The 20,543-nt window shown below is 47.8% G+C and overlaps 1 pseudogene; it reads left to right on the top strand.

The window, feature by feature from the left end:
* LOC146813032 (killer cell lectin-like receptor subfamily B member 1B allele C) overlaps window positions 1-20,543 on the top strand; it is a 115,727-nt pseudogene that overhangs the window by 22,271 nt on the left and 72,913 nt on the right.

The raw sequence follows: 20,543 nt of genomic DNA, 5'->3' as shown, positions 1-20,543 counted from the left end.
TAGGGATTTTTCCGTTATAGAACGAAGAAAAGTTAGGGAGGTTTGCCTAAGTTCACGAAAGAGACATTAATGAGAAAGAGACTTACCCTTTCAGAGACTGTATTGGACATTGAGCATATTCCGAAGATGGCAGATCCTGCAAACCCACATCGTAGGGCTAAATTGATAATAGGCACATTGGTAGGAGTTGTGATAGTCACCATATTTGCGGTAGTGATAAGTTCATACATGGTGGCTCACAGGCAAGAGGGGAAGGTTCAGGGAGCACCCACACCTATTACCCCAGGGCAGAGTGGTGTCAGTATTAGAGAACAGGAAATATCGAAGTTGAGGGATGATCGCAGACTCCACATGGATTTGTCAAAGGGTGATTTCAAGCTTAACGCGTATGCAAGGTTGCTGTATGAGTATGTTGATGAGATGGATGTGAAGGATTGCTATGTGTGTATGCAGTTGCCTGCTTCAGTGGATGAGGGTATCAAGTATCATCATCTCCCATTGACATATGGAATTTCTTGTAGTTTGTTGCTCAGTTTATTTTATGACAGGAGACAGTTCGAGTATTTCTTTTCAAATTTTGATACAGTACTTCCTGAGGTTCCAGCAATCAAGCATTTGAACAAATATGATCCTAATAAGAAAGAGGACAGACTCCTGAAGTATTTTAGACCGACTATGAAGTTGGATACGGCGCATGCTCACAGGAATAACCTGACATGTGCGTTATCTGAGATAGAGAAGAAATTCATAGATCAGGTAGAGGACAGATACAGAAAGCTTACCCAGACACGACACACCGGAGATAGTCCAGTAGATTGGACAGACGAGGAGAGGGCTCACAGATCCAAGGGAAGTTATGGACCAATAGCGTTAGATGAGGTACAGAGAGGGAATTTGTGTATTGGACGGCCTCAATCCGATACGGATAAGGTCGCAGTAGGACATAGCACTTGTTCTCAGACCTTTACAGTGGAAGCTTCTGCTAAGAATTTTATGCAAGGTCCAGTAGAGGTAATACCGACAGTATATTATGTATGTGGGAAGAACGCTTATGTCAGGCTACCTGCGAATTGGTTTGGCATATGCTATTTGGCTATCATATTCCCGAAGATTTATCACACAGAGGACTTGGAGTTGTTAGAGACGAAGCGACAGTCTAGAAAACGTAGGGCTACAAACGCCGGTGCAGTGATTGGGGACATATACGGAGCAATGATACCTAGTATGGGTGTGGTGTTGAATGACGTGAAGATCAGGAGGCTGGCGACTGTGGTTGATGAGTTGTCTATGAACACGGCGAGATCTTTGTTGTTGGTGGCTGGAGAGATGTTGTCGATACGGAATATGGTTATGCAGAATCGCCTTGCTTTAGACGTGTTATTAGCCAAAGAAGGCGGGGTCTGCAAATTATTGAAGGTTCAAGAATGCTGCACATATATTCCAGACAACACGAAGGAGATAGGGAAGTACATAGACAACATCACGACTATTCACAAGGAGATTATGGATTTGACGGAGGAGAATGTGTGGGAGAAGATTGGACTAGGATTTGGAAGAGTGGGAACTTGGTTTGCGAATCTGGGAAGAGGATTTCTGGGATCAGTGTTGAAGCCAATTATCATTGCTGTGGTTTGCGTGATTTGTTTGTGGGGATGCGTGAAGGCATGGAAGTGGTATCAAGGAGGCAAAGTTGAAAGAGCTCTTAGGGCAAACGAGAAAAGGATGGCGAAGCTCCAGGAGCAGCAATATGAGAGTCTTAAGAGACTGGAGGGAGTTCGACATGGCAATGCTACGACTAGCGCGGTTTAAATCAGTCCTAAAGAAGGGAAATGTAAGGGTGTGATGACGCATGTCATCAAAGGGGGGAACTGATGTAGCGCTTAAAAGTTTGAAAATTGTAGGGGTGGTTATATTCACTGTTAGTCGGCACCCGCATATAACCAAATGTGTACTCAGGTATTTTGTGTGCAATGTATTACGAATTGTATAACCTATATCGATTTTAATAGAAGTGCTAGCTATGTACAAGCACATTGTAAACGTATTAGAAAAATGTATAGAGTTTAGCTTACATGAAAAGTAATGTGGTGTTAGAAATGTCTAACTCAGACTTCGTGTCTGTAGACTGTTTAGTTTGACCACACATGAAAGAAAGACGTAAATGTCAATACTGTGATTTAAACATGCTTGTGTAACCGAAGTAGTGGCCAGAATTCGCATATATCGTTGAGGCGAAAGGCCTGGTATTTTTTTATGTTGGCCAAGGGCAATAGGCCAAAAGGGATTTATCCCAGTAGAGGTTTTAGGCTGTAGTAAATTGCAACTTAAAAGATGTGAAGAATGTCTGCCTTGCATGATCTCACCCCAGGTGCAAGGACAGTTGCTTGTTAGTAGAGAAGCTCTTTGTTCACAAATTGACTTATGTAGTAAAAGCCAGACATGGGAGTGTATTGGAATGTGCCAATCGTAACTCCTAGTGCGGACGGCGTCTGGGACTCAAGGCCAAGCGATGGACGATGGAACTGGACAGCGCTCTGTGGAAAATTTCTGAAAGTCGACCCCGCAGAAGAGGAGGCGCAAAGGGCGTGTTCTGGGATTTGGGGTTCTGTATTAGGGACAGCGCCCCGAGGGTGGAGGCAGATCAGAGCAGCCCAGAGCAGAGGAAGGCTAGGCGAAGAGCTAGAGGGGGCAACTTAGAACAAGCTCTCTAAGTGAAGACTTCTTAGGAAGTTTCACTCTGACACCTTTTACCTGATGAGGGTCTCAAGGGATTGCTAAGTAGGGATGTCATCTAGTACAGAGTAGGGACAGAGATGGTATGGTTCAGTGTCCCTAGTATCGACATTTGCTTGGTAGTGTTCTACCTCATGCTTTTAGAGATTGTACTTTTAGTCATTTTTAGCCGTATGCGGATTCTTCGTAGAGTAGCATTTGTGTTAGTGCCTATGTACTTGTTGTGCCTCATATTGAGGACTTTGTATCTTCAAATCTTTATGTTGATAATAAAAACCAGAGAGCCAAGAGATTAAGTCTCGAGTCCTTGATTATGGCAAATTGTGGACAGTAATTTTGATAATTGTGTTTTTCCCTCCACGCTATTGGGCAAGTAAAAAGTTCCATCTGACCAGAGTGGGTTCCAGTAGATAATTGCGAGATACTAAAATGGGCCGGAGCAACTCTCTCTCACATACTTCCTTTCATCTCGTCTACTTCACCACCCCACAAAGCCCTCCACCTCGCCGGTAAGCACCACATTTTCTAACCCCTAGTTGCTGTCCATATTTCAACAGCTGGGAGCCTCTTTCACACAGGCTCCCAAAATAACAATTTGCACATCTGTGATCATCACTGCTTGCACTCTGCAGAGAGGCCATGGATTGGATGTACATGTCATCTGACACACTTTATGACCCACTGAGAGGCACTTGGAGAAACTCACCCTACCTTGAGCGTCAGCTCCAGACCTCTTAGTTGCGCCCTCATAAACACTCTCTCACATTCAGAACCCATATATGCAGTCATATGTTGCATGAAAACAATTAGAGAAACACAACATCTGGAAAAATGTATTCATCTTTGGAAATGCAAGATAAAAGAAAACGTGAAATATACACGGGGGCTGCACTGCTGACATAGATTACCGGAGGGGTGTTCACAACATTGTTTAGGAATCGACCAGTGTTTTGGGGCATAAACCTAAGGACATGAATAGAGCACCCAATAGTGACCTGTTTTAAACGATTTTTTTTAATAAATTAGCCCTGGGACCCGTGAGGATCCGGCCCACTTAAAGCCCTGCTTCTATGAGCACTGCTACAGGACGGAAGACTGTGTGGACGAGGGCGCCTCTTGGTGGTGAAGTGACAAAATGAGTCCCCATAAGGTGTTGTTCTCTTCACGTTGTGTGCTTGTGCAACATCACGTGTCGCAGTTTTCTCCACATCCTCACTGTACAGCACATGCACATGTGAATGCTGTGCTCACACAGGAGAAAACAAGCAATGGCAAAACCATTTTTTTTAGGTCGGGTCTGGTAGATCATACTTAATCAAATAAAACATATATATTTATAGAGTGTGGTGTGGGGGTTGGTCACCCCTTCAGCCAATACTTGTTTTTAGTCAGCCTAGTTTTCCGTAAACCCCTGTGAAGTCTGAGTTCCTTGAGTCCATGGCAGGTTTTGTGACAGCACAGACAGTGATACTTTTCTGCCTGGTGTAGCTTAATTTAGAACTGGTCCTGCCTATACCCTCTGGTCTTCCCTTTCTAAAGCAGGGATACAAGAAGCAATAAAAGTGCTCTACACATTCCTGAACAAGGCTGCAGTACAGATCACAGACCCCATTCCTTAGAACCACAGCAGGTGGGTGCCCTCTGACCTGCCTTATGACGACGCCAACGCCCTGTGCCCTCGAGACAGTTTTTGAGTCAATTGGGAGTCCACGTGACATCACTGAGGGCTTCAAAGGGGTCACGCGCAGACCTCGTCCACACCCCTTGACTACTGCCATACTAGCCACACCTTGAACCACGCAATCTGAGCGCATACCTAGAAAAGGAACATTTAAATGCACAAAGCTTCTCTTTAGTGACATATCCATTTAAAATAAAAGTATTTCTCATGTTTTACATAATAAATGATAGAAAGAACTGATCTAGATTGTACAGCGCCACAGCTTCCCAGAAGTGAGCCCTAGCTCTAGCGCCTAGAAAGCAGGTGTGTACATGTTTGACTGAATTCACAGATCTGTTGATTTACAGGCAGAGATTTCAGATGCTGTGGTGGATGTCTGTGGAGAAATGGGGAGTTACCTGAGCAATTTAACTCAGAATTACCTATCCCCCTGGAAATGTTTCTTTTCCTAGGGGACACCAAGGGTCCATCTTTTACACGGCTGGATTTTGGAGTCCCCCGCTGTTACTAGCACCTGCAGTATCAGTCCCTTCAGTGTAGGGATGCACTGGCCCATTTCCAGGGCCACTCATAATGAGTCATCCATTTGTACCCCTCTTAAATCCTGAGCTCTCTCTCACCGCCTCATGATGTCCACTGCAAATTCCTGGGCTCATTTGTTTTCTCTTTGACTGCAGGGTGGAAGGGCAGGGGAGGGATGCAAGGTGGGGGAACGGACGGATGACAAAAATAAAGACAAAAAGGAGCTACCTTCTCCTCGCGGATCACCGCTCTTCTCCTTTCTGCTGAGGCTCCCAGACTCATCTGCGACCAATCCTAGTGCTTCTCTCATGTATGAGAGAAGCACTGGGATTGGCCTGAGCGGACTTGTTTTCTGCTCCAAAGGGAACTGAGAGTCTACGCCTGCTACTCTCTCCCCCTGGCAATGCAGCTCGGGCTGGGGAAATGCTAGTGCGCATGACGGTTTGGCCGAACTGAGACAGCCGGTCAAACCGTCAGGTGCACTGAGTGCAGTGCCACCACTCCTCCTGTGATGGCGCTGCCCCCACCCATGAGGGCCCCTTCCACAAGACGCAGAAGCAAAGGTATAATACAACTATCATAAACTAGTTTTGTTTTCAAAATATAGAGGCTGCTGACGGGGGGGTCGACGCTCCTCTGCCATAGCGGACAAACCGCCACTGTGAATAATACCAGTATTCTTCATTCATTAAAGATTTGCTATATTTTTTACTGGGGGTGTGCGCAATTCACATAATTTGCTTTTGCATAATTACATAAAAGACTGGGGCAATTACTTTAAATTACACATAATTATGCAAAATGCACAAGAACACATTTTGTTGTAAACATATAGCACGAGAATCACAAGTGATATGAGCGATATCGTGTTATTTCTAGATGCTCGGAGTAAGATATTGCCACAACAGCACTTTGTTGCATAACTTGGCACAATGGCGTAAGTTCTGAAATAGGGTGCCTCATTTATGAAGAATTGGCTTAGGGCAAAGCCACAAGTCTTCTTGCTGTGCTGTGCTATGCCATTGTTGAAATACGGTGCATTCCTGTCCCTTCTCCCCTGGTGCACATTTTGCTGCCAACGTGGGCACCCTTGCACCGTGGTGCAAGGCTGCTCTGTTGCGGGCAGGATTGCTTTTGTGCAGGAAGGGCAACCTTCCTGCACAAAAACAATCCTGTGAGGTGTTTTGCTCTTTGTATGTATGTCTGCTGCAGAATGCAGCACACATGGAAAGAGGAAAAAATTTACAGGAATAAAAATATTTCTCCTCGTTAGGCCTGCTCTGCGGAAGCATAAGGTTTTGGCGCTGCCCCAGGTTTATGTGATTAGGTCAATCTGGGGCAGCGTCAAACTCCATGGGGGCTGAGTGGAAAACCCCACCTCAACGCCCATCGAACGCCTTCCTGGTGCAGAGTAAGGCAAGGCAGCAAATGATGCTGCTTTGTCCTACTCCATATCTATGAGGCCGTGCAAAGCCGTCGCAGCGTCGCTTTGGGTCGCCTCATAGATGTGATTGAGAGGCTTATGCAGCCGGAGCGTAAAATAAAGTGACACCCCGGCAGAGCAAGCCGCTCATAAATAAGCCCCCCGGTGTATTAGGCCCAACACCAAATTTAGACTAATTACGCATGTGTAATTTGCATTTCACCCACAACTAATTCCACCCTATTTCTCTTCCAGTCTTGAAGCACTCCCAGGAGGCAGCAGCAGAGTCTCCAGCGTCAGACACACAGTGTGAGAACCTGGAGGAGCCCAGACACGAAGCACCAGACTGCGCAGGCGCAGGTACATCACGGCCTGTTCATCAATCCTTCCACATGTTGTTAGGGGGTGCGGTGTCTCGGAGAATCCATCCTTTCACCAGGGTCTCACACCAGGTGTTCCTGGAAGCCATGCCTCAGACCCTCGTCTCTATGCAGGGTTCACCTGGGTTAGGAATGTTGCTTTGCCCACTTTCATTCAGAAACGTTTCAGGTTTTGACACAATAGACTTGGGAAAATAGTGATTTTTCTCTGGAAGGAGTGTGTTCCTACACGTCTTGAACTAAAAGGGTGGCTAGTAATCCTATGAATTCTCGTTTCCCGGTGCTGTCTTGGGCAGATGCATCAGACAGACATGATGAAAGTTTTGCCTGATTGTTCATGATTCAGTGCAGATCCGCTGGGGGGCGCTGTGGTATTATTAACTGCTTAGAATTAGCAGTCAGGTTGCCCTCAGAATATTTACTAATGAGATGTGTGGAGGGTTCTCAAATTTCAGCATTCCAAAAGATTTACTCAAAGCTGGTTGGACGCATTCACTTAAATGTGGCAAAGACACTTTAAACCGGCGTGTGTTTGTTCTGCAGGTCTTTCTAAGCAATATACGTCATTCCCAGGGAGCATTTTCGAAAATAATGAATTTAATGAAAACAGCGCGGCATAAATTACCCCTTCCATACAGTTCCCTGAAGAATATATCATCTGCGGATTAATTTGATGAGTGAGGGGTTAAGGCCGAGGATTATCAGTTTCCAGAGGAGGTCATTGGCCATTTTCCAAATCTGTGATGGAAGTGGGTGACGTAGATTGGACAGTTTGCTGGACAGGGTTGGCCGTGAGTCTGTCTCTGTGAACGAGGGGGCTGGTTCCACTGGTTCTGCTGAGCTTTGGAATAGATTCTTGGGTTTGTTGGGGCGATGGAAGAGGTTAAGTGAATAATGGGTTCTTTTTGCATGAAGTTACTCTGACAAAAGCTGCCGTAGCGGTGATTTACAGTTTTGATACTTCTCATAGAACTATAGTTCCAGAAACTATAATATTTATGTCTTGAGGATTTAACTCAGTGTCATGGTTTCCCTTCTCTTCTTTGACAGGCCCTGGGTGTGAGCGGTGCCCGAAGGACTGGCTGCTCCATGGAGGAATCTGTTATTACGTCTCAAAAGAGAAGGAGATTAAGACCTGGAGCGAGAGCCACGAAGACTGCTCTTCAAGGAGCGCGCGCATGCTGGTGGTAAAGGACCAGGAGGATCTGGTGAGTCGCTCGTGAAACAGGATAATGTACAGGCGGTGAAGGGTTCATGATATTGGACCAGGCAGAGCTACTGACACGTCAGTGACACATAACACAACAGAGCTGATAAGGCATTAATGATACAGTACAAAGCAGAGCTGGTAAGGTGTTAGTGATACAGCACAAAGCAGAGCTGGTAAGGTATTAGTGATGCAGAACAAAGCAGAGCTGGTAAGGTGTTAGTGATACAGCACAAAGCAGAGCTGGTAAGGTATTGGTGATGCAGAACAAAGCAGAGCTGGTAAGGTGTTAGTGATACAGGACAAAGCAGAGCTGGTAAGGTGTAAGTGAAACAGGACAAATCAGAACTGGTAATGTATTAGTGATGCAGAACAAAACAGAGCTGGTAAGGTGTTAGTGATACAGAACAAAGCAGAGCTGGTAAGGTGTTAGTTATACAGGACAAATCAGAACTGGTAAGGTATTAGTGATGCAGAACAAAGCAGAGCTGGTAAGGTGTTAGTGATACAGGACAAAGCAGAGCTGGTAAGGTGTAAGTGAAACAGGACAAATCAGAACTGGGAAGGTATTAGTGATGCAGAACAAAACAGAGCTGGTAAGGTGTTAGTGATACAGAACAAAGCAGAGCGTGTAAGGTGTTAGTGATACAGGACAAAACAGAGCTGGTAAGGTGTAAGTGAAACAGGACAAATCAGAACTGGGAAGGTATTAGTGATGCAGAACAAAACAGAGCTGGTAAGGTGTTAGTGATACAGAACAAAGCAGAGCGTGTAAGGTGTTAGTTATACAGGACAAATCAGAACTGGTAAGGTATTAGCGATGCAGAACAAAGCAGAGCTGGTAAGGTGTTAGTGATACAGGACAAATTAGAACTGGTAAGGTATTAGTGATGCAGAACAAAGCAGACCTGGTAAGGTGTTAGTGATACAGAACAAAGCAGAGCTGGTAAGGTGTAAGTGAAACAGGACAAATCAGAACTGGTAAGGTATTAGTGATGCAGAACAAAACAGAGCTGGTAAGGTGTTAGTGATACAGAACAAAGCAGAGCGTGTAAGGTGTTAGTGATACAGAACAAAGCAGAGCTGGTAAGGTGTTAGTTATACAGGACAAATCAGAACTGGTAAGGTATTAGTGATGCAGAACAAAGCAGAGCTGGTAAGGTGTTAGTGATACAGGACAAAGCAGAGCTGGTAAGGTGTAAGTGAAACAAGACAAATCAGAACTGGGAAGGTATTAGTGATGCAGAACAAAACAGTGCTGGTAAGGTGTTAGGGCTGCAGAACAAAGCAGAACTGATAATGTGTTAGTGATACAAGACAAGGCTCAGATGGTGATGATAAGGATGATAATTATTTATAGAGTCCGAAACTTTGTACCCTAAAAAGGGTGTCCCAGTGCTGTTTAACTGAAAGAGTGAAGTTGTGCCCTATTAAACAGATACGTTTTCAACAATTTCTGGAATTGCCAGTGACTGTTTACAACCCTGAGGGAAAAGGAGAGGCTGTTCCATAGCCCTGGAGTCAGTACAGAAAAGGCTCTACCACCCTTCCACTTTAGTTTAAATCTAGGAGTGACCTCAGTGTCCTCCTTGGGGCCTATTGCTGTAATTTCTCTGAGATGGTAGTTGGGCCCATCTGACAAAAAACTCAGGCCATTTTAAAGAGAATGTATTGGTAGCCATTGTAACTACTTTAGTGCAGCTGAAGCAGAATCATATATTCTACTTCCTATTATAAACTAAGCTGCCCAATTTTGCACTTGCTGAATTTCGCCAGTGTGTTAACTGGAAGTCCAATCAATCAAGGGGTTTGTATAGCGCAAGCTACTCACCCGGAACGGGTCTCAAGGTGCTGAGGCAAAGGAGGTCAGGGGGGTCTGCAGAACTTGCAGGATCACTGAGCTCCGTCGAAGAGCCAGGTCTTGATGTCCTTTAGGATCTTGGGGAGTGATGCAGCCTGTCGGAGATGGAGTGGGAGGGAGTTCCACGCCTTGGCCGCGAGAAGGGTGAAGAAGCGCCCTCCTGTCCTACTTTTCTTGATCCGAGGTACAGTTGCAAGGGAGAGCTGGGCCAAGTGTAGAGAACGCTGGGGAGCGTGGAACACGAAGCGGTGGTTCAGGTTGATGGGTCCCGCATTGTGGAGGGCCTTGTGTGCTTGGGTGAGAAGCTTAAAGGTGATTCTCTTCTCGACGGGGAGCCAATGTAGGGTCTGCAGGTGTTGGCTGATGTGGCAGTGATGTGGTAGGTTGAAGAAAAGTCTTGCGACAGCGTTCTGGATGTTCTGGAGTTTGTGGATGAGGTTCTTGTTGATCCTGGCCTAGAGTGCGTTGCCTTAGTCCAGTCTGCTGCTGATGAGGGCGTGTGTGACCATTTTCCTGTGTTCTGGTGGGATCCACTTGAAGGTCTTGCGGAGTAAGCGAAGGGTCTGGTATCAGGAGGAGGTGATGGTGTTGACCTGGCGATCCATTTTGAGTTCGGAATCTACAATGATCCCTAGGTTGCGTGCGCGGTCCATGGGGGCAGAGGGGTCCCCAAGGGCAGGAGGCCACCTGGTGTCATTCCAGGAATCGGGGTGTGTGCCCATGATGAGTATCTCGGTTTTGTCTGTGTTGAGTTGAAGGCCACTGCTCTTCATCCATCTGGCGATGGCTTCCATTCTGTCTTGAAAGTTGCGTTTAGTGATGTTGGGTTTGTTGGTTAGGGAGAGGATGAGTTGGGTTTCATCTGCGTATGATGTGATGTTGAGTCCATGTGCTCTGACGATAGCTGCGAGCGGGTCAATGTAGATGTTTGACAGAGTTGGGCCATCTGAGAATCCTTGTGGGACTCCGCAGGTGGTTGGAGTCGGTTCTGAAAGGAATGGAGGGAGTCTGACTTGTTGCGTTCTGCCGGAGAGTAAAGAAAGGATCCAGTTGAGGGCCTTGTTCCAGATTCCTGCGTCATGGAGTCTGCAGGCTAGGTTGTAGTGAGAGACAGTGTCGAAGGCCATCGAGAGGTCAAGGAGGATGAGGGCTACAGTCTCTCCTCTGTCAAAGAGGGTGCGGCTGTCGTCTGTTGCTATGAGGAGTGTGGTTTCAGTGCTGTGGTTCTTCCTGAAGCCTGATTGGGAGGCCTCGAGGATGTTGTTCTCGTCGACGAAGTCAGCGCGTTGGCTGTTGAGGGCTTTTTCCATGACTTTGGCCAGGTAAGGGAGTAAGGAAATTGGTCTGAAATGTTTTAGGTCAGTGGGGTCCGCTGAAAGTTTTTTCAGGAGAGGTATGATCTCAGCGTGTTTCCAGTCATCGGGGAAGGAGTTGGTCTTGAAGGAGCAGTTGATGATACGTTGGATTTCGGGGCGATAATGTCTACAACTTTGCGGTAGATATGGTAGGGGCAGGGATCCGTGGGGGCTCTGGAGTGGGTGGTCTTTATTATCCTCAGAGTGTCTTCGATGCTGAGGGCGGTCCAGCTGTTAAGTGTCGGTTGCGTGCTGCTGGGAGTGATGGGAGGGAGTTCCTCGTGGGGGTTGTTGACGTCGATAATGTCATAAATGGTCTTGATTTTTTGATGGAAGAAAGTGCTGAGTCTGTTGCAGAGGTTCTGGGAGGGCGTAATGTATGTGGACTCTCTGTTGGGTTGGGCGAACTCTTTGATGATGTCGAAGAGTTCCTTGCTCTTGTGAGTGTTGGTGGAGATTATGTCCTGAAGTGCTTCCTTCCTGGAGAGTCTGATGAGCTTGTGGTGTACCACGGTAGCTGTTTTGAAGATGCCAAGGTCAGTCAGCGTTTGGGAGTTCCTCCACAGTTTTTCGTGTTGTCTGCATGTGCGTCTGGAGTCTTAGAGGTCGGTGGAGATCCAGCTGGCTTTCTTGGAGTGGGGCTTGGAGGCTTTCTTGAGGGGGGCGATGGTGTTGGCGCCGTCGGTGATCCAGTTGTGTAGCGAGTGAACGGCGGTGGTAGGGTCATCGTCAGTGGTGGTGGGAGCGGAGCTGCTGAGGGCGGTGGCGAGCTGGTTGTTAGAGATCGTGTTCCAATTCCTGCGTTGGAGCTGATGCATTTGGAACATTACGATAATTCAGGTGTGATACAATCAGTGCCTGAATTGCTGCATGATGGGTCCGCTTTGGTAACAGTGGTATAGCTTTCCGTATTCATTTTAAATGTAAAAAGCAGAACGCTGATACCAAATATGTCTGTGTGTTCATGTTTTAATCAGAGTCGATAGTCATTCCCAGATTTAAGGTGGCAAACATTGTAAATTGTTAGTGATACAGTACAAAGAAGAGCTTTTAAGGTATTAGTGATGTGGATCGAAGCAGTTAGTGATACAGGACAAAGTCCAAAGTCCAAATGATATGCCTAGACATGGGTCCTACACTCACTGTGCCACAGGGCTGACGCTATACTTGTCACTGAACAGGCCTCAGGTGTGAGAAGGTGGCCTGATATATGATGTCCACTAGTTCTAGTGGGCACCTTGTATCAGTCCAAACAACCCCTTATGGTTATATGTTAAAGACAACCTTTATTGAAAGCTATCCTAGTGGTAGCTATGGAGAGCAGCCTGCAGGCTAAGTATTGAAGGAATGTAAAGCAGCTTGTTTTACCAGTCTATAATCTCTTGAATGATCAAATGAAAAGACAACCACACCAGGTATATATTCAAAATATATGTATTTAAGATAAAACGCACCCCTCTAGTCTCTTTCTGAGACTGGAGTTCGAAGTACTTCGTTTGCAAGTTAGCAATTATCAGCAATAGCACAACTACACGTTTGGGCCCTAGGGGCGTACCAAACCATATACCAAAAAAGTGGTATAAGAACCACAACTTGAATAGACACAAGGCCTAGAGCCTGCAGAATCACTGGGACCCCAAAGAACCACCCAAGGTAGTGACACAGGGGACCCAGGGGGACTGTATGCAGTGTGTAAACACAACCGCGGGTTCCCGTTATCTTCTATGGGCAATGTCGCAGTTGGAAATTTATAGATTAGGGACACTTCTTATTGAGTCAGGCCCAAACCCTTTTGAACTTAAGAAGTTCTAGGGCCAGCACCCACTCGAGCACCAGAGTACTCGAGTTACCTCACCCAGGGAAGCCGGGTGCATAGGTGTCTTTTAGTGTCGGGTCGCATCGTCGTTTCCAATGGAAGCCTGCAAAGAACTGCTGCTGCCTTGAAGAGAAGTGTCCGAAGAGATCCAAGCCTGGATCTAGGATGGAAGGAACCTGAAAGCAGAGGGGACAGAGTCTGGGTCACTAGCCAGTGACCGAGGGCAGGATGGACCAATGCCCACAGATGTCGGGTGCTTCAGGTGAGTTGATGGGTGTCTTGACTCTTCAGCCACGAGGTCCAGGAGGCGTCAACGAAGTCCACGAGCGGGATTCGAGCTGTCCCACAAACTCAGTCGAGTGCTGCGGTGTCAGTGACCAGATTGGACCCAACAAGCCTTGGCAACGGCAAGTCACAGGAATTCAGAGAAAGGACTGCGGTGCAGACCAGCAAGATCTGAGGGTTTAACCCAGCAAGGGTAAGAAAGGGCACATCTGGAGCAACCAGAAAAGCCCAAGCAGAAAAGGAGTTGCCTTTGTGGGGACCTGCTAGCCAATGGGCTAGTGATCGTGAAGGAGCCTCGAGCGGTCACACTTGAAACTGGCCTACGGGTCACTCGTGGAGTGGAAGCCAGCAATTTTCGGTGCAGGAGGTGCTCAAGGTTGGGGCTACTTGGAGCCTTAAGCACAATTCCGAGGAGGACCAGGAAGATACTGTTGTTGCAAAAGATCACGGTGTACAGGGGTCACGGTTTCACATCACCCACGATAGCCACAGGCCTCAGCTTTGCTGTGGACTCAGGGTAGCCTCAGGGAAGGTTGGAAATCCACCTCTGGTGATGCAAAGACTTTGGCGTCCGGTGTGAGCTTCAGCGATGCCGACCGGTCAGTTGCTTCTTTGGTGCCTGCCAAGCAGGGGAGTCACTCCTTGACCCCAAGGGAGATTTCTTCAGTCTTCTAGTTAAAACAGAACGTCGAAGGTCCAGGATATATGTTGCAGAGGCTCGTCTAGGGTAATCTAAAGTCCTAGGGACTGGATTCCTATACTTACAGTAAGTGTAGGGGATGGACTAACTCTAAGGCCCCACTTATGGGTGGGCTTTGAAAGAGGGGTGGTTACACCCATTTCCTTTTTCCAGTTTCACGCCAGAGCAGGGGTAGGTAGCCCCTGCAACCTGTTTGAACTGGACTATGCACAGGGACAGCAAACGTGCCCCCTGTGCAGGACTTCAAAAAACCAGAGAGTGCTCCCGGAGTGCTCCCGCCCAGCCCCAATACACATCTGCCTGTCTGGGGAGGTGGTGACACCTCCCCTCGACAGGAATCCTATTGTCCAGGCCTCCCCTGCTGGAGTTTCGGGCAGCAGCAGGAGGCCAGACCCGTGTCTGTGGCAGAGGCATCTATTTTGTGATGCTAGGGCTCAGGAAAGTCCTACCGGGTTTAGCCAGTGTGAACATGTGTCTTCCTCTAGAAGGGTGGAATGCTACCCCCGCCGCCAGAATTGGCGGGGGGGGGGTAGTGTTCCAAAGCATTTGACACCAAACACGACATGTTTTGATACAGCCATTCCAAAGTTAGCATTTACCGCAAGGTTATAATGCACTTAAGAGTATATGGTATGTCCTCGCTCTGTTCCCCTTCCCCTCTTTAGACTCCTCTGGATAGTTGGGGTCCCCCATTTGGGGAGCACGTGCTGCTACTGTCGACTGCGGGTTGCCTTGTGGGTGTTGTTTTTCTTGTTGTTTGTATAAAATGAAACCGTATTGTGGGGTCTGACGGATGTGGCCCATGATGCTGATAACTCCTGATTCTGCTCCTCCGTAACGCCAAGTGTTCTATGAACGTATGTCATATGTTTCTGTCATTCCTAGCGGCCGGCCGGAAGGTTGTAGGCCCATATTTGTATATTCTTGTGATTTGTAATAAACGGTTTCAAAAAAAAAAAAAAAAAGAGTATATGGTATGGCTGTATCACAGAACAGCCATAAGGAAGTATTTCCGAAAGCTGTAGAGGGGCTCAGCTCATGCTTGGGCACCCTCTCACACAAAACCAAGCACTCTGCCTTCAGGATTGTCAAGGCCTGCCATAGGAGTGGCTTATAGGTTTATATGTGTCTGTATAATAGTAGTGATATAGGTAGCCTATACCACAGTAAGGGGTGCAAGCACACCCTTACCCAGGCTGCAGTAGCAGACCTGTGGTGCCATTTTGGAGTGATTTCCAGGTGTGGCATAATACATGCTGCAGCCCCTGGTAGGGCTCTGAGGTACCTATGCCCTAGGTACATAGTATACCATATACTAGGGGCTTATAAGGCACTCCAGAATCCAATTAGATATGTACCTAATGTACATGGAAACCATTGTAGAGAGGAAGCAGCTAGGCTGTGGTCCTGATTAGCAGGGCCACAGCCAGACTAAGGTTGAAAAACAGTGAAACACCAGCAAAACGTGGGGGTACCCATGTGAAGCAGATCCTACTTTCCTACACAACCCCCCCCCCCCCAAACGGAGGGACATTCAACTAACCTTGACCAGTTTAGTCTTCATGTTCTAAGTGGAAATACCTAGAGAGTCCATCGGCATTGGCATGGTTACTCCCAGTTCTATGTTCCACTGTAAAGTCCATACCCTGTAGGGAAATGGACCACCTAAGCAGTTTGGGGTTTTCACCCTTCATTTGTTTTAGCCATAAGAGGGGCTTATGGTCTGTCTGAACAAGGAAGTGAGTACCAAACAAGTATGGCATCAACTTCTTCAGAGCCCAAACCACAGCAAAGGCCTCCCTCTCAATGGCTATCCAACATTTCTCTCTAGGGATCAGCCTTCTGCTTATGAAAGCTACAGGCTGATCCTGACCTTCATCATTCACTTGTGACAGTGCAGCCTCTACCCCCAATTCAGATGCATCTGTTTGAACAATGAACTTCTTGGAGTTGTCAGGACTCTGCATAATGGGAGCAGGGCACATGGCCTGTTTCAGGTCATCAAATGCCTTTTGACAGATAGCTGACCACTGAACCTTTTGGGGCATTTTCTTAGAAGTTAAGTCATTGAATGGTGTCTCTATCGATCCATACCCTTTGACAAATCTCCTATAGTACCCAGTCAGACCTAAGAAGGCTCTCACCTGAGTCTGGGTAGTTGGAGCAACCCAGTCCATTATGGTCTGGATTTTGCTCTGCAATGGTTGAACCTGGCCTCCACCTACAAGGTGGCCCAGGTACACAACCTGACTCTGGCACTTAGTAGCCTTGATAGTTAGGCCTGCTTTTTGCAGGGCCTCCAAAACATTCCTTAGGTGGACCAGGTGATCCTCCCAGGTGGAGCTAAAGACAGCAATATCATCTAGATATGCTGCACTAAAGGCTTCCAGACCTATGAGAACTGTATTCACCAACCTTTGGAAAGTGGCAGGTGCATTTTTCAGACCAAAGGGCATTACCACAAATTGATAGTGCCCACTAGGGGTTGAAAATGCTGTCTTTGGCTTGGCCTAATCAGCTAGCCTGATCTGCCAGTAGCCAGCTGTCAAGTCAAATGTGCTTAGGTACTTGGCTGAGGGCAAAGTATCTATAAGCTCATCTGCCCTTGGTATTGGATGGGCATCAGTCCTGGTGACTGCATTGAGACCCCTGTAGTCCACACAAAACCTCATCTCTCTTTTTCCACCACTGGTGTGAGGTTTTGGTAGAAGGACCACTGGACTAGACCCAAGGGCTTTCTGAGGGTTCAATAACACCTAAATCCAACATTTTCTGTACATCTGTCCTGATACAGTCCCTGACATGGTCAGGTTGCCTATAAATCTTTTTTTAATAGGCAGACTGTCCCCAGTGTCCACATCATGAGTGCACCAGGTAGTCTGACTTGGAGTCAGTGAGAACATGTGTCTGAACTGATTGAGCACCTGTCTGCAATTAGTGTGTTGCTGGGCAGTGAGGCTGCCTGCCAAGGCTACACCATTAACTGACCCATCATCAGGGTTCTGTGAGAGGAGGTCAGGGAGTGGGTCACTCTCTTCCTCCTGTCCCTCATCAGTTGCCATGAGCAAGCCCATGTCAGCCCTGTCCACATATGGCTTTAGCCTGTTGACATGGAGAACCCGGTGGGGACTCCTGGGAGTTCCTAGGTCTACTAAATAAGTAACCTCTCCCTTCTGTTCAACAATAGTGTGGGGTCCACTCCACTTATCCTGGAGAGCTGCTGGGGCTACAGGCTCCAACACCCACACTTTCTGTCCTGTCTGGTAAACAGTCAGTACAGCCTTTTGCTCATGCCAGGCTTTTTGCAGTTCCTGGCTAGCTTCAAGGTTTTTGTTTGCCTTTTTCATGTACTCAGCCATCCTGGAGCGGAGACCAAGTACATAGTCCACTATGTCTTGCTTTGGAGGCTTGAGAGGTAACTCCCATCCTTCCTTCACCAAACACAGTGGACCCCTGACAGGGTGTCCAAACAAAAGTTCAAATGTGCTGTAGCCAACCCCCTTTTGAGGCACCTCCCTCTTTTCAAATAAAAGGCAGGGCAAGAGCAGGTCCCATTTTTGCCTAAGCTTCTCTGGGAGTCCTTTCATCATGACCTTTAAGGTTTTGTTGAATCTCTCAACTAAACCATTGCATTGTGGGTGATAGGGTGTGGTGAACTTGTAGTTCACTCCACACTCCTTCTACATAGCAGTCAAGTAACTAGACATGAAGTTTGCACCCCTGTCAGATACTACCTCCTTGGGAAAGCCAACTCTTGAGAATACACTCAAGAGAGCTCTTGCCACTACAGGTGCTCTAGTGGTCCTTAGGGGAATTGCTTCTGGATACCTGGTGGCATGATCCACTACCATCAGTATAAATCTGTGCCCAGATGCTATTTTGGGATCCATGGGACCAACAATGTCAATCCCTACCCTTTCAAAGGGCACCTCAACACAGGTAGTGGTATCAGGGGGGCCTTTGTAGTGCCACCTGCCTTGCCGCTGGCTTGGCAGGTTACACAGGAGCGACAAAACTCCTTTGTGTCTTCAGACATGTGGGGCCAGTGAAAGTGAGGAACAATTCTGTCCCAAGTCTTGTTCTGGCCTAGGTGTCCTGCTAGGGGAATATCATGGGCTAGTGTCAATAGGAAACCCCTAAACTTCAGAGGTATAACCAACCTCCTGGATGCACCAGGCTTGGGGTCTCTACTCTCTGAGTATAGGAGTCCATCATCCCAATAAACTTTATGGGTGCCACTAGCATTCCCAGCAGCCTCATAAGCAGCCTGCTGTCTGAGGGTTTCAAGAGAGGGGCAGGTTTTCTGCTCCTGGCTCAGATCAGACCTGGAAGGGCCCCATGTCCCCAAGAACTCAACTCGGTCAGGTTCAAGCTCCTCTGGGACAGTTCCTTCTTCAGACTCAAGATCATCTCCCTGAGGAGACTGATCAGTGTCCTGAGACAGTTGGGAAGGCTCTGCCTTAACCCTACTGCTCCTCCTCTTGTGAGGCACCTGGTCCATTATTCCAGAATCCAGGGCCTGTCCAGTTTTAGACATTTTGGCCTGTGACCTGGTCACAGCAAAGACATGTGCAGAGATCCCTAACATTTCTGCATGTGTCCTGAGCTCCACTTCAGCCCAAGCTGAAGTCTCTAGATAATTGCCAAGCAAGCACTGTACTGGCAGGTCTGCACTTACCACAACCTTCCTAAGGCCAGTTACCCCTCCCCAGGAGAAGTTAACAAATTGCCAGAGAATGGTCTGTTCTGACATTGCTAGCATGGGTCACTTGGTACATTTCACAAAGTATAATCTGCCCAGGATCCACAAGATCTTTTGTTTCCATTGTGACACTTGCTCCTGTGTCCCTGAATGCCCAAGCTTCTACTCCATTAATTAAAGGCTGCTGTCTATATTTGCCCAAGTTACTGGGGCTCACAAAGGGGGACATATCCATGCCCCCATCACTGACAAGCACTGTCTGAGTTGGTACTCTGACTAGGCCAGAGTCTATCTCAGAACCCAGGGTCAACCCTACTACACCCTTATTCTGTGTATTCCCACCACCAATTGTAACTGCACTAGGGGGAGCAGCTGCCTTAGGGGTATTGGTGGGGGCTGGAGTATTTTCTTTGGCCTTGGTGGAATCACTAGTCCAGTGAGTTTTCTGTTTACAGATTTTGCAGCAATGTTTCTTTTGGCCTTTACCCTTTCCTAAATGTGAATCCCCACCCGAAGAAGATTTTTGGTGCCCTTGAGAACACTTTTGGTCTTTACCCTTGTCCCCACCCTTGTCAGAGTTTTTGGAATCTTTGGGTCACCACCTTGGTTCTGTACCTTCTGCCTCACCCTGGTTCTGACCCATTTGTCTGCCTTCTTTCCCAATTCTTGGGGAGAGGTCAGATCAGAGTCTACCAGGTACTGGTGCAACAGCTGATTTTGACAGTTATTAAGAATCTTCTCCCTCATTATCAGACTGTACAATCCTTTGACGTCACACACTTTACTGCGCAATAACCAACCTTCCAGAGCCTTAGCAGCACAGTCAACAAAGTCAACCCAGTCCTGATTTTGTGCTTTTTGGGTGTCTCTGAACTTTAACCTGTATTGTTCAGTGGTTAGGCAAAACCCATCTATTAGAGCCCATTTCAAGACGTTGTAGTCATCAGCATCCTCTTACAGTGAGGAGCTTGTCTCTACCTTTGTCTGCAAAGGAGAGCCATAGGATTGCTGCCCACTGACCTTGAGGGACCTTCTGTACTTTACAGGCCCTCTCCAAGGCAGTTATCCATTTGTGGATGTCATCCCCACTCTGGTAGGGACGGACAATCTTACTTAGGTTCCTATGGTCTTAAAACCTCTCCCTATCTCTAGAGAAATTGCTGCCACCAAGGGACTCTAGTCCCTCCTTTTTACTAGCTCTGTAGAGGTCTAGGGCTTTCCTATCTAAGGTCATCTGCTGCTTTCTGAGGTTGAACTTGTCTTTCTCATACTTCAGCTATCTCTCTCTCCTCTCCTGGGAGGTTTCCCTCCCTCTGTGAGAAGAAACAGAGGTTCCTATAGAGGAGTTAGACTGGATAGGTTGCCGGGAGACCCCAGATTGGAAGCCGAACCTGACTACGGCCTGCGCGGTGGGGAGAGGCCGGCTGGGCCGTGTGCGGAAGAAGCCTGCTGCCGTGACCACGAGCCGGGCTCGCTTCCCCTGCGGGGATTTACTATTGCTGCGGGACACAAGCGACACACCGGAGCGCAGTCGGAAGGTGAGGCGGGGGCACTGCGGAGCGGCAGAGCTGCGTGGCAGCTCCGGTGTGCTCGGCACAGTGACTGCCCTGGGGCGCCCATGCCAGGGAGCCGCTCCTGCAAGGCTGTGGTCTCGGGCCCTCTCATGAGGCGCGCAGCCTAGCTGCGCTTGGGCGGGGACCCGGCGACCGGGGCCCGCAGGGTCGCGTGGCAGAGTAGACGCCCACCGGAGACTGCACAGATACTTTAACGAGGGGACCGTGAGGTGTTGCTGGTGTCCCCTCAACCTTACCTGGAGTCTTGCTGTTGCTTTCCTGGGCTCCTCTCGCCGCTGCTTCACCGCGCGGCCATAGAGCGGGC

Source organism: Triturus cristatus, chromosome 7 (assembly GCF_964204655.1).
Source record: "Triturus cristatus chromosome 7, aTriCri1.1, whole genome shotgun sequence".
Lineage (NCBI taxonomy): Eukaryota > Metazoa > Chordata > Amphibia > Caudata > Salamandridae > Triturus > Triturus cristatus.
The sequence above is the reverse complement of the archived record's forward strand: the minus strand, read 5'-3'. Positions and strand labels throughout refer to the sequence as shown.